Below are 12,450 nucleotides of genomic sequence, written 5' to 3' on the forward strand. Positions count from 1 at the left end.
TATATATATATATAGATATATATCTATATATATATATACACATACACACACACACACACACACACACATATACACATTTTAAAAATAATACATATAAACCTTTAACCCATCTCTATTGTCCCTTTAATTACCAGATGGTGCTTATTCCTCAAAATGCTAATTACTTATACATGTCCAATGAAGTGAAATGCAAATCATTTCTTTTAAACAGCGAGCCCTTAAATAAAGTCCCATAGCAAGCTTTAAAACTGTCATGGCATCTGGGTATCTCACCTTCCTAAGATGCTATTAATCTATGTGTTGACACCTTGCATAATTGTACTCCTTTATACTGAGTCTGGGATATCTTTTTTTTTTCTGTCTATCTTTTAATGACTCTATGAGAACCAAAGCAGTGAATTACATTTCTCACTTAAAGACTTCTTTAATGCCCCTGCATTCAGTAAAAGGTCTGACTGAATGTTGTGTATCCAGATGTAAGCAGAGAAACAGCCAATGCTAACTAGTTGAATTAAAGAGTTTTAAAAGTGCATAGAACCTCTAGACAATAACTCTGAACCGTGATAGTCATATTTCTTTAAAGCTGAATTTAGGGATCAGCAAATATTGTCTACGAAATGTGTATTCTTACATGAATCTTGGTGTGCTTTGTGTATTTTTTACAGATCTCTAAAATAATCCAGTGTGAAACATTTGCGCTGTGCAGGAGCTTTCTGGAATAAACACTAGTTACTGCTACTATCTCCCCTTGTTCAGGGTGACTGGTCTTGTATCTGTCTCCCTCCTGTAGTATTCTGCAGGCAGCCTGTAGCAGGTGCACCTACTGTGTCCACAGCACAGCTCTTTTTTCTGCACAGGCTATGCGCTGAACAATGATGATATCACTGACATTTGGACGTCTATACAAAAGGTATGCTGCATTTATACCGATTCTCATATGTTGTATATTTGTGTCTAAGATGATTCTTTCTGCATGGATGGCAACACTCATGGAGCTGGGAGGCTAGGGATTAAGGGTAGTTATGTAGTATTTAAACCATACTACTACATATTTGCATTGGCATGTAAGAGACAGGGACACCAAAAACAGTCCAGGCAGGTTCCCAGCTACTATTATTCAGCAAGGATGCAGTCAAAGATTTATTGCAGAGGGGTGTTTGCATAGCAAGTCCGCAGGTAAAAACAAAACATCTGTGCATCCAAGCCAATATCTAAACTCCTAGTTCGTGACTAACAACCTGTCCCCTAACAGGTCCCCAAATACACATTTGTACTTTTACGTGCAAGACTCAATAGCAGGCTCCCATAGCAAAGAGAGAGAGAGAGAGAGAGAGAGAGAGAGAGAGAGAGAGAGAAACTTTAGCATCAGTTAGCTAGTATGAAGGCCTGTGGACAGCTAAGACTCACAATAATGCTTGGCTACCCTCTAAGATGTGGACCTAGCAATGGAGGCTTATTCCCACCTAAAGCTCTAAAAGTCCTCCAGCTTCAAGACACAGATCAAGACTTACTAGGATTCTGGGAAAATACAGAATGCCAAACATACACTGTCCACAATCTATAGTCAGTGCCTCACTATATATACAGTCATACATATACACACACACACACACACACACACACATATACAGTATATATTATATACACACACCCGAACACACACACACACGCCTTGAGGCATTGATCTATGACAACATCAGTATTTATCCTTGTCTAATTTTTCCAGGTTTAAGTCATTAGACCACAATCTAGCTTTATCATTTCTCCATTATCCCTTGTGCCACAAACACAGAACATAGCAAACATTATTTCAGATGGAAGAGCTGCCCATGTCACAAAGAGTTAAATGTAATTTCAGGAAAATAAAAATAAAAATTCATTTTATGATTAAACTGGAGGTGAAAATATTTTTTTTTTACCTAAGACCATGCTTTTTCACTGCTTCCCTTCAGTTTTATATAGTAAGATTATTCTTATTTTTAATAATAAATGGTACACTTCAAAGAGAAGTTCTGAGGTTTAATACAGCAGAAGGTCAGAGGTGTCATTTCAGAAGAGATTCAGAGATTGGATGATTTTGAGGCCTTGAAGGCTAGCTGCATTTTTGCTTAACAGTTTGAGGTCACTGTTGATCCGAGTCTGGGTCAGCTCTTTCACAGCCTGACACATTGCAGTCAAAGGAGAGTTTCTCCTGATTTGTTGGTTCACAGCTGATGTAAATCTTTGCAGTAAGTTACAATATAATAATGAAATTGGCAGGCATGGGGGCATAGGGGTGTTCTTTATAATTGTGGTGCAGCAGACCTTGAGAAGAACCGAATGGAATGAAATAGAGCAAATGTCTTTAGTGTCGTCCATATGCTAAAGGGGATCCCACCTATTGTTATAATCAATATTTATACTAATGAGAGTTCTAGTATCTAGAACTGGCACTTAAAAAGTAATAAGAATCTTTCTGATGTTTAGAGATGAGTTCCTAGAATACACTGATTTTTTAAAACAATAAGTTGATGTGGCTTTCATGAAGTTGTTTTATAGAGTTGCCCAAATTAGATTATTAGGAATATTATGCAAATTAGTCTGAGCATTTGTAGAGAATGTTCAGGATTCAGATTTGCTTTGAAGTGGCAAATTTTAAGTAAATTAGCAGTCAGCAAATTCAGAGCCTTACAGTAGCCAATAAGTGTGGGAGCTGGGTAACTTCACCCTTCACCTGGGTAGAGCATCAGAACAGCAAATAAGGTGTATAACCCACCCCCTCGCCATAAGGAGGGGGACTCAGATCAGTCATAGTGTCAGTGTGTTGGAGCCGCTATAGTGAAAGAACAGGGAGAAATGACCAACAGCATAGGGAGACATTAGTTAGGTTCGCTAGTTTACAAACTGAGGCTGAGTTCTGTGAATTGCATTGGTGGGTTACATTCTCATGTGACGGAGCACCGTCTCCCCTTCCTTCTCGGGTTCACAGATCTTTAATTAACCCTAAAAGTCCTTTTCAGGACTACTATTTGTGTTAGTGATAGCTCTGATTGGTAGCGTTTGGACAGTTACCTCTATAGCAGGCTTTTTTTTCATATTAGTGTGGTCTTTTTTGTTTTCAAGTTTAAGGCTCATTTGGGGGCAGGAGTCAATTTTCTCTGATGACCCATCTACTAAAAAGTCTTTTTTTGTGTGGCCGCAGCAAGGATCCCCTTTAAAAGTTTTTGGATTAATTTGGCCAACTGGGGATGAATCTAATTTTGGCCAATTTGCTCATCATCAGAGAATATAGTGGTTATTGCTGTAGATGATAATTTTACCTAAATGTAAGATATTGACACATTATTTGTGACAATACTTGCTCCATTACCTGCTCTAGATTTTACAAGTTTTTGCCTTTTAAAAGTTCTGGCTAAAAAACTTTGACCTACAGTATATACTACTACCTTTGCTAGCCAAGTTCTTCTGTAACAGAGTGAAACTAATTACAAAGAAAGCTCACAAATGACTTGACTTTTTCTGCAATTAGCTTTACTTTGTCACAAAGGACTTGACTTTCCTTACTTCAGGACAAAGCTGTGCCAACTGTCATTCCAACTGTGACCCATATCTAACACCACAGTGTCCCGACTCCGGTCCATACAGAAGTCACACGGACACAGTCTCTGTACTGTCACGCCTCCCTCCGGCTCCCAGTGCTTTACTCTCCAACAACAGCCGGCACCGTCCGAGATTTCTCCAGCCCCTGATCCTGGACCACTCGATCCTCCTGTGAGGCTACCTTTCCCACGGCCCTCTCCAATACAAATGTAAGTGAGTGCATTTTATTAACATTTTTATTTATACAATTGTTTATTCCGATTTTAGTACATTTACCAGCACTCATGTTTTAAATCACTTACCCCACAAGTTTTGCGCCCTGGTTTGAACTTTCCATTTTCTAGCAAGCACAGGTCCTCCTACTGTTTTTCAGGGCAGCATACCTTTCACACCGAGCCACGAGAGCGCTGCTTGTTCACTTGTACCAACTGTCATTGCGCTGTCCAAAAATAACACCCTTACTGGCCACAGAGGCATTCCTATTGGACATTCTGTTTTGTAAATGTCCTGGCAAGTTTTCCTTTGGGTTTCCTTTGCTGCCCCTTTAATAACAGCTTGTAGCATGACTATGAATGATTATTCCTTTTCATTGAGCTCTAGGAGGGTGCACAAAAGGAAGTTGGGAAAGCTAAGACTGGGCAGGGGTGAACTGACCCTGGAAAGGAAGGGAGAGGAAGTGATATTCTGATTGTATTATATTGGAAACCGTAGTAGCAAAGGCAACTTGTACATGCTTGACAAGGCTCAGGAGCTAAGGTATAAATGATGATAAAACTGTGGCTGGGATCTTGCCCAGGTTGCACTACTGCCTGAAGCGGACGCCTTGATTCTAGGCACCCCCTCTTTGTCCTCCAACCAATTGGTCCAGTTTTGCTTGTGTAGTCTGCTCATAGGCTACAATAATTAGACTCTCAGTGGCAGCTTTTTTCTTTGATATAATATATACACACACATACAAGCACACACTATACAGTATATATATTTTTTTCATCTTTCACTCTCTTTTCTTTAACAGTAAACAGTAAAAGCAAAAAGGTCATAGCTAAATCGGTGTTAACAACATGAACACTATCAATAAAAGCTATACAAAATTGTACCATTTACTGTGTCCATATAATCAGGATTGAAGCCACTCATACTGCTTTTTGCTCACTGTCCTTTTCAAAAAGATCGATTTCAAACACTCAACTTTGCACATACCAATTTTATTTTGAAGTTACACAATCAAAACTCACCACCATCTGTAAGTGAGGCTGTTGTCTATCACTGTGATGGGCCAATAGTGAAGCACAGGAAGTGGGGAGGGGCAGGCTAAGCACTATCTTCCTAGATTAAGTTGGTATTTATATAATCGAGTTCCTTGGGCTTCAGGGCCATGGGGTATTCTTATGTTCAATCACACGAGGTTGCCTGTTGCATCATCGATCTGCCAGCTTAGAAACTAATAAAAGTATGCTATTGTAAAGGGCAATATAAGTATTTAAGGTTTTAGGAGCATATAAGCAAATAGATTCACCTGCATTTTCTTTGCCTTCTGCTGGCATTTAACCTTGTAATTCATGGGAGTAGCAACATCTTTAAGCAAAGGATGCAGAGGGCAAATTATATATATGCAAATGTGCAAGGTTTAAGCTCCCCTATGCGTGTTTTCCCTGTCTCTTTGTTCCTCCTAAAAAACTGCATGCAGAACCTAATACATCATACTATAACTAACACAAACAAGTAGATGACATCACAATGACTCAAATTTTATCAGACGGCTCAGTCCAAAGTTTCAGTCAGATAAATTGTGCCTCAAAGCAAACAGTGCCTATATTGCTTCTTTTTAGATAACCCATAGTGTTCAGGGAATCATTTGTCATGTATCAAATGCTTATTTGTATAACAATGACTGTGTATATTAGAAAGAAAATTGTTTAAAAATGTATTAACTTTAAAAAAAACTGTCTCAAAACCATTAGAGCTTCTCTTCGGTGTTATATTTTGTAGCCTAATTGATGAACATCACAAAGCTGTAATATTTTTGTATGCCCTATGAAGGTCACTGGTCCCATTATTCTTGTAGTTGTAAGAATCGCATGAGATGAATAGGTCTGGGTCCATCATTTATTTTAATTCCAATGGCCTTAAAGCCTTATAAAATATGTATTTTATCATGTCAAAGTCTTTTCTAACACCCACCTTCCTAACCAGCACTGCCTTTTCTCTGGCAGCAGCTGCAATCCACACAACCTGATTTCTATTCCCCTGATTCCTAGAACCAGTCCTTCCTTCTCTTGTGCCCTCTGGAATGCCTGCTCTGTCTGTAACAAACTCACCGCTGTCCATGATCTTCTCATCTCCAATTCCTTTAACATGCTAGCTGTTACTGAAACCTGGCTTCAGGAGTCCGACTCTGCCTCTCCTGCTGCCCTCTCCTATGGTGGCCTCTACTGGACACACTCACCCAGACCCAATGGACGGAAAGGAGGTGGAGTGGGTATCCTCCTATCCCCACAATGCACTTTTCAAATTCTGCCTTCACCTCCCTCTCTATCCCTCTCCTCTTTTGAAACCCACTGTATTCGCCTCTTCTCTCCAATTTCTTTGAGGATTGCTGTTATATACCGGCCACCCGGACCAGTATGTCGCTTTCTAGATGACGTCTCTGTCTGGCTACCCTACTTTCTCACCTCAGAAATATCCACTATCATTCTTGGTGAATTTAACATTGCTACTAACATTAACTCCCAGGCTTCCACTCAATTTCTTAACCTAACCTCTTCTTTTGATCTAATTCAATGGACACAGACTCCTACTCACTCTGATGGTAACACACTTGATCTTATTTTCTCCCACCTATGCGCTCCTTGCAATCTCTCCAACAACCCTTTCCCACTCTCAGACCACAACCTGGTCAGTTTCACAATCACCCTGTCCCCAACCCTGAAACCACCTACACGGCGCACTGTCACCCGGAGAAACCTTCACCACCTCTACCCTTCTCTTCTCCACTCTGCTACTGACTCCCTCTTTGACAAAATCTCCCCCCTGTCCTGCCCTGACTACTTCTGTTTTTAGCAACTCACTCTCATCCTCCCTAGACACCTTGGCTCCCCTCACAACACGCAGACTTAGACCACGTCCGCTACAACCGTGGGAAGCTGAACTTACCAAACATCAAAAAAGACAAAGCCGCACTCTGGAGCGACTATGGCGGAAAACTAGGTCTCTGCAAGACTTTACCCTGTACAAAGCTGCCCTGATAAAATATAACTCCTCCCTTAGTGCTGCCAGTGCTTATTTTGTCACTCTCATTAACACACTCTCATCCAGACCTCGTCAACTCTTTTCTACCTTCAAGTCTCTACTATGTCCTCCACCACCCCCACCCACTAACTCACTCACTGCCCAGGACAATTCCATTAATTTCAAAACAAAATAGATGCTATTCGAGATCAGATCGCCACTGTCCAATCAACTGCCCCTTTTATTATAGTACCTGATCCTCCATCACAAATAATTCATCCCCACACAGCTCCCTCCTTATGTATCATTTCCCCCTCCTCTTTCAGATTGTAAGCCCTCAGGGGCAGGGCCCTCCTTACCATCTTGTATTGTATTGTAACTGTAATGTCTTCCTTATATTGTAAAGCGCTGCGCAAACTGTTAGCGCTATATAAATCCTGTATAATAATATTAATAATAATTGTTATTACTGTGATTATTAACATTGCATTTGTTACCGGCAAAGTGACTTATAAGTTCACTTTAATCTATGTGTAAAAGTTTTAATCTTGTATTAAAATGTCCTTTCTAACTATATTCATGTGTAGCATTAACACTTGTGCTCATTTATTATTTTGTTTAAAGTAACTATTTTTCTTGATCAAATGCATTCCACTAATATGCAACAAGTAAAAGAATAATTCTCCCACACACATTCTTTTTTCAATAGGCTTTCTTTGAAATAAATAATGTTTTAAAAAATGATGGATGCAAGCTTGATATGGCCAAACTTAAATTTGCCCATGTCTATTAAGAATGGGACATAAGGATACGTCTTTGCATCATCTGTAGCACAGAGATCCATCCTCATTTCTTGTGCAACTAGCCTGTGGGACAAAAGCATGTCTGGTTATCTTCTTTCGCTCTTCTCATTAAAGTTTATTTCCAGCCAAAACGTTTTATTTTTTTAAGTCTTGGATAGAGTGGTAAAAGATTATAATACCTGTCAAGTTTTAACAGAGAGGAAAGAATTACAGAAACCTGCTACAGGGACACAAACAGCAGTGAAAAATGGGGTGTAGCTTTCTCTTTGTAAATTTGCCCTCACTTTCTGTCTGCTGAAACAAGTGTCACCAGGACAGGATGTCTGGGAAATCTCTCTAACAGAGTTGTAGATAGCAGTAAAAAATCCAGGTGTTCTAATTCTCTCAAGACTTAAGAGACCCTGTCATCAAGATTATGGTCCAAGAAAAGCCATGCCTGAAAACAATGAGGTCAATACTTCTCATCCCCCAAACAGAACTCCATTGTAGAGCCTTGCCCCGCTAAAGTTTCTGTAGTAAGTGAGCTGAAATCTTCTGTGCCTCCTGCAGCCCTTACTGGTTCCACCTGCTCTCGTCACTACAGGACACACTTCCAGTTTAGTGACTCAGAAAGCCACTGAATCAGCATACTTGAGCTTGCAGACAACATTGTATACAGACATTATCAGTATATCCTCATAACTCGTAGATTAATGTGGAAGCATTCACTTCAGAGATTAAAGTAGATTGATCCTTGAGGACTCTCATAACTGCAATCCTGGTAGGACAGGAATACCCTAATCTATCACACTTTCTTTACATCAAAAAGATAATAAAACCTGAATCCTCCTGTGTCAAACTGTAAGTATATGAAATGTTCAGTAAACTAGAAAACATAAGTGAGATGGCCCTATATTCCATGAAAAAAAACTGTGCTTGCTTGAAAACGCATAACATAAAGTTAGTCAGGCTGATTGATGCTTGTTCTTTGCTGGTGGCATACCAAAATGGCCACATAGACTATGGAATAATGACTATGGATGATCAGCCGGTACACTGAACATTTTATTACATAGGAAACAATGGAAGCAATAATTAAAGCACAGAAACATTAAATAATTATTTGACCATTAGACCACAAATGCCATGATAGAATTTTAGTAAGCTTATCCTTTCATGATCAGTAAAACAAATGTGTGCATCCTTTTATAAAATCAGATGTATACAATGGTGAGGTGGAATATATGTGTCACACTTACAAAGCAGGTATTAAAATAGTAGAACCTTTAATGCTTGCAACGTCCTTTGTTTCATTTTATACTTCATCTACTCATTGCAACCTCTCTATTGATTTTACCTTGGTCAATTAGCAGGTTCTTAATAGTAGCATTTCTTCACCTTTCTTTAGAGTAATTATCTTATATCGATAAACAGCTGTGGGCCAATTAGAAAACAATTATTACTAGAAATCAATGCTATCTATGTAGATGAAAAAGATAGCTAAGTACTGTCTGCATGCAAGAAATGTATCTAAAAGGGCATTAAGTCCATTATATAAAAAAAATGTACTTAATGGCATATTTGTCAGGTAGCAGCAGCAGCAAATCTGCATTACAATGTACATTTACAGTGAGCATGAACCTTCTAATCTCTTACCATGAAAGAAGGTCCTGATGCAATGTTTAGGTAAGCATTGAGCTAATTATGGTTACCTTAGACAAAGGTAATAAACTTATGACTTCGGAGATGGTCTATAGAGCACAGTTAGATTTTTCATTTTGAACAGCTCCTTTGTTCTTCTACAGGTAAAGGTAAAGCATCAGAAAAAAAATGTACATGCATTGCACAGCATTATAGGAGCATCGCTGTGATTGAACTTCCCTTTTTGTCTATCATCATGTCTTCTGTTTTCTTTAGCCTTCTCTGGGTCCTGATTTCGACCTGATGAGGTTTCTCTGGATGGTCCCACTCTTGATTTTCCCATCAGTCCAGGCTCCCATCATGTGTTCTAGTGCAGGCATAACTGACTTAGTTATCCATTCAAGTGAGCCATGCTTATGGAAGGGCATGCCCAAACATATGCCTACTTATTGGTCCATATTTGTTTTAAATGGCACCAAAGTCAGTACTAGACTAGTCCATTTTAACTGATGATAGTGTTTGCTTCTGTGTCTCTGTACTTGTTTAATTTTGATATTTGAATCAGTCCAGCAGTCAGAGTGTTCATGGTTTACCCTGTCATTGCCAAGTTCCTGTCTTTGTATCTTCGGATTAGTTTCTTAATTACTTGACTCTGGGTTGCTGCCTTCCCCCAGTCTGCCTAGACAGTCTCCCTTCCTCTGCCTGAGCTCTCTGAACTGTATGTGTATGCTTAATCTCTATCCTGATGGAATACCTGGATTTGACTGCCTGCTTGTCCTGAATGCAGTAATAGACTACCTGCCCAAACCTTTGCTGTGTTATTGACTATATCTTGACTCCACACTCTATATTATGATGCACAGCTCTAACCATGGTTATGAACTTGGGCTTCTCACCTTAACCACTCCACGTTTCCTCACTCATCCTCTCTGATGAAGGGCCTTTGTGTTAAAACTAGATCTAGCACTTAAGTTCCTGTGGGCACCCAAATAGCTTTATTAGTTAATGGTAATCATGATAATGGTAAGATTATAAGATACAAGGTCCCTTTATTAACCTAACACTGAAATACCATTCAAAAATGGTAATTTACTTCTGTTATTTTTATCCAGAATGTATTCTTCAAAAAAATTTAAGCCTGTCTATATTTGTTCCATGACTTTTATATTTTATTTTGGTAGATATAATCATCAAATCATATATACACACAGGAGTAGATTTTTGGGGCTTTTAAACATTTTCTTTATTAACTAATCATAATCGGTCTACAGATTTCTATTTAATATCCTGTTTTAGTGGTGTTGTGATTATGTGAAACCTATGTTAGTGTAGGCTAAGCAAAATATTAAATCTAAAAGATTTTTTTTTAACATTGGCACCAGGCATCTGTGTTATGGCCTAAATAATTTGAACTGCCTTGCTGGAGGGTACATCCACAGGACGTGGAGCAGAAGAATTTCTGTCTGTATGCTGCCTCTCACTGCTCATCAACTAAGGTACCTGAGCCTGCTTGCATATGGTCAAGGGCCTAGAATTGCTTAGAGAAAGAGGAATATACATTTTACCTTTAACAACTGACAGTATCTGCTCTCATGGAGTCATCACAATCTGCTTCACTGCTCTTAAAGGGCAAATAACATAATTAATTGCTACTGGAAGATCCAAGTTAACTTGCTATTCTTTGGGTATTGTGTGAGATTGAAATAAGACTAAAGTGACTGGCCCCCAACTTTTTCTTGTACCCCATCATGAGTCAAGTATTCCACCCAAAGAGTTAAATGTTAGCCTTTCACACAATGTTGGGGATCATCCTCAACCCCCCAGAGAGGAAGAGTGCTATAATATTTATAAAGTACACAAAACGTGTAGTGTTATTTAATACAAAAGCGGTTTGGAAAGTGCAATCAGTCACCTATAGTAATAGATGAGCAAAACATGTAGAACCAAAAACATGAAACCAATGGGGTTTTGTTGGGCCTCATATGACCCCTGTTCACATTAATTAGTTCAAATGAACTAGGCCCCAGGCTGTTCTATAGTTCATAATGGCTATACTTTCTTACATAGATTTGCCTTTGAAAACTTCACACGGTTTTTTTTCTGCCACTTTTTATGTAGATGCAGTTAATACTATTCCCCCTATGGTAATAAGAGAAGTCCTTATTTTTTTAATTAGCCAGACATGGAGCTTAATTGATCTAATGTGGCCTCACAAAGAGTTGACTTAATCATTCCAGCTAAATTGAAGCTGGAAGAAATTTGATTGGTTGCTATAGTTTACTCATTTTGAAAATCAAGTCCAATTTGATTGTTAGATGTCATTTACAGAAGCACCATGGTAAGATTTGTCTGAAAACCCATCCTGTAGCTCCATACATTAAATTCACAAATTGTAAGCAGCCTGAAAAAGAAAATGTAGAGGTTGCCACTACTGCTCTCCTTCCAAAACTGCCCTTGTTGTTAAAGTTGATTATTTTGTGTCAATACTTTAAAAGGTCACTGAACAGCACAATATGTATCAAGGGTCCTTATCATGCATAGTTGTTCTGGTTAAATGACCCAAAGTGTTGAGTCAAAAAGTTACTAGAACTGCCAGGAATCTAACAATTGCAGAACAAAGTTAAACCTGAGCTGTTGAATATTCAGACAATAAAAAAGAGCCTTATGAACAACCACATATGTTATTCTTACGTTAGCAGGAGACTTCAAATATTTATCTCCTAAAACCACTATAGTCCAGTAAGTTTTTTTTATATTTTGAAAAGATAGAGTCAATGCTCTTGTACACCAGCAGTATGGGTGAGCTCCATCAGTGCTTGACGTGTAAAGAACACCTGACATTCACTAGGGATCCCAACATAGGGCTATAAGCTTTACTATGAGACATTGCCAGGTTTTAGCCCTCATGTTAAGCAACATTGGTAACAGACTTATTTGTAAACAGACTGAAGCAAGCAAAGCACTGAATAAAAAAACAATTAAAATCAGTGCAACTAGCAAGGGACAGGGCATGTAGTGCTCAGACAAAGTTGTAGTACAGGAAGATGTCAGGATGGCAGCAAATTTTCAATGTGACACACATTGAGTATGGCCACACTGTGCTGACAGTGAGAGGTGCATATGAATATAAAAACCAAAAAAATAATAAAGTGTAAAAAAAAATAGGAAAATAAACATTATATATTTAAATATATTTTTTATACTATAATTATTATAAAAA

Source organism: Nanorana parkeri, unplaced genomic scaffold (genome assembly GCF_000935625.1).
Source record: "Nanorana parkeri isolate BGI_ZX_2015 unplaced genomic scaffold, ASM93562v1 scaffold51, whole genome shotgun sequence".
In the NCBI taxonomy this organism is placed as follows: domain Eukaryota; kingdom Metazoa; phylum Chordata; class Amphibia; order Anura; family Dicroglossidae; genus Nanorana; species Nanorana parkeri.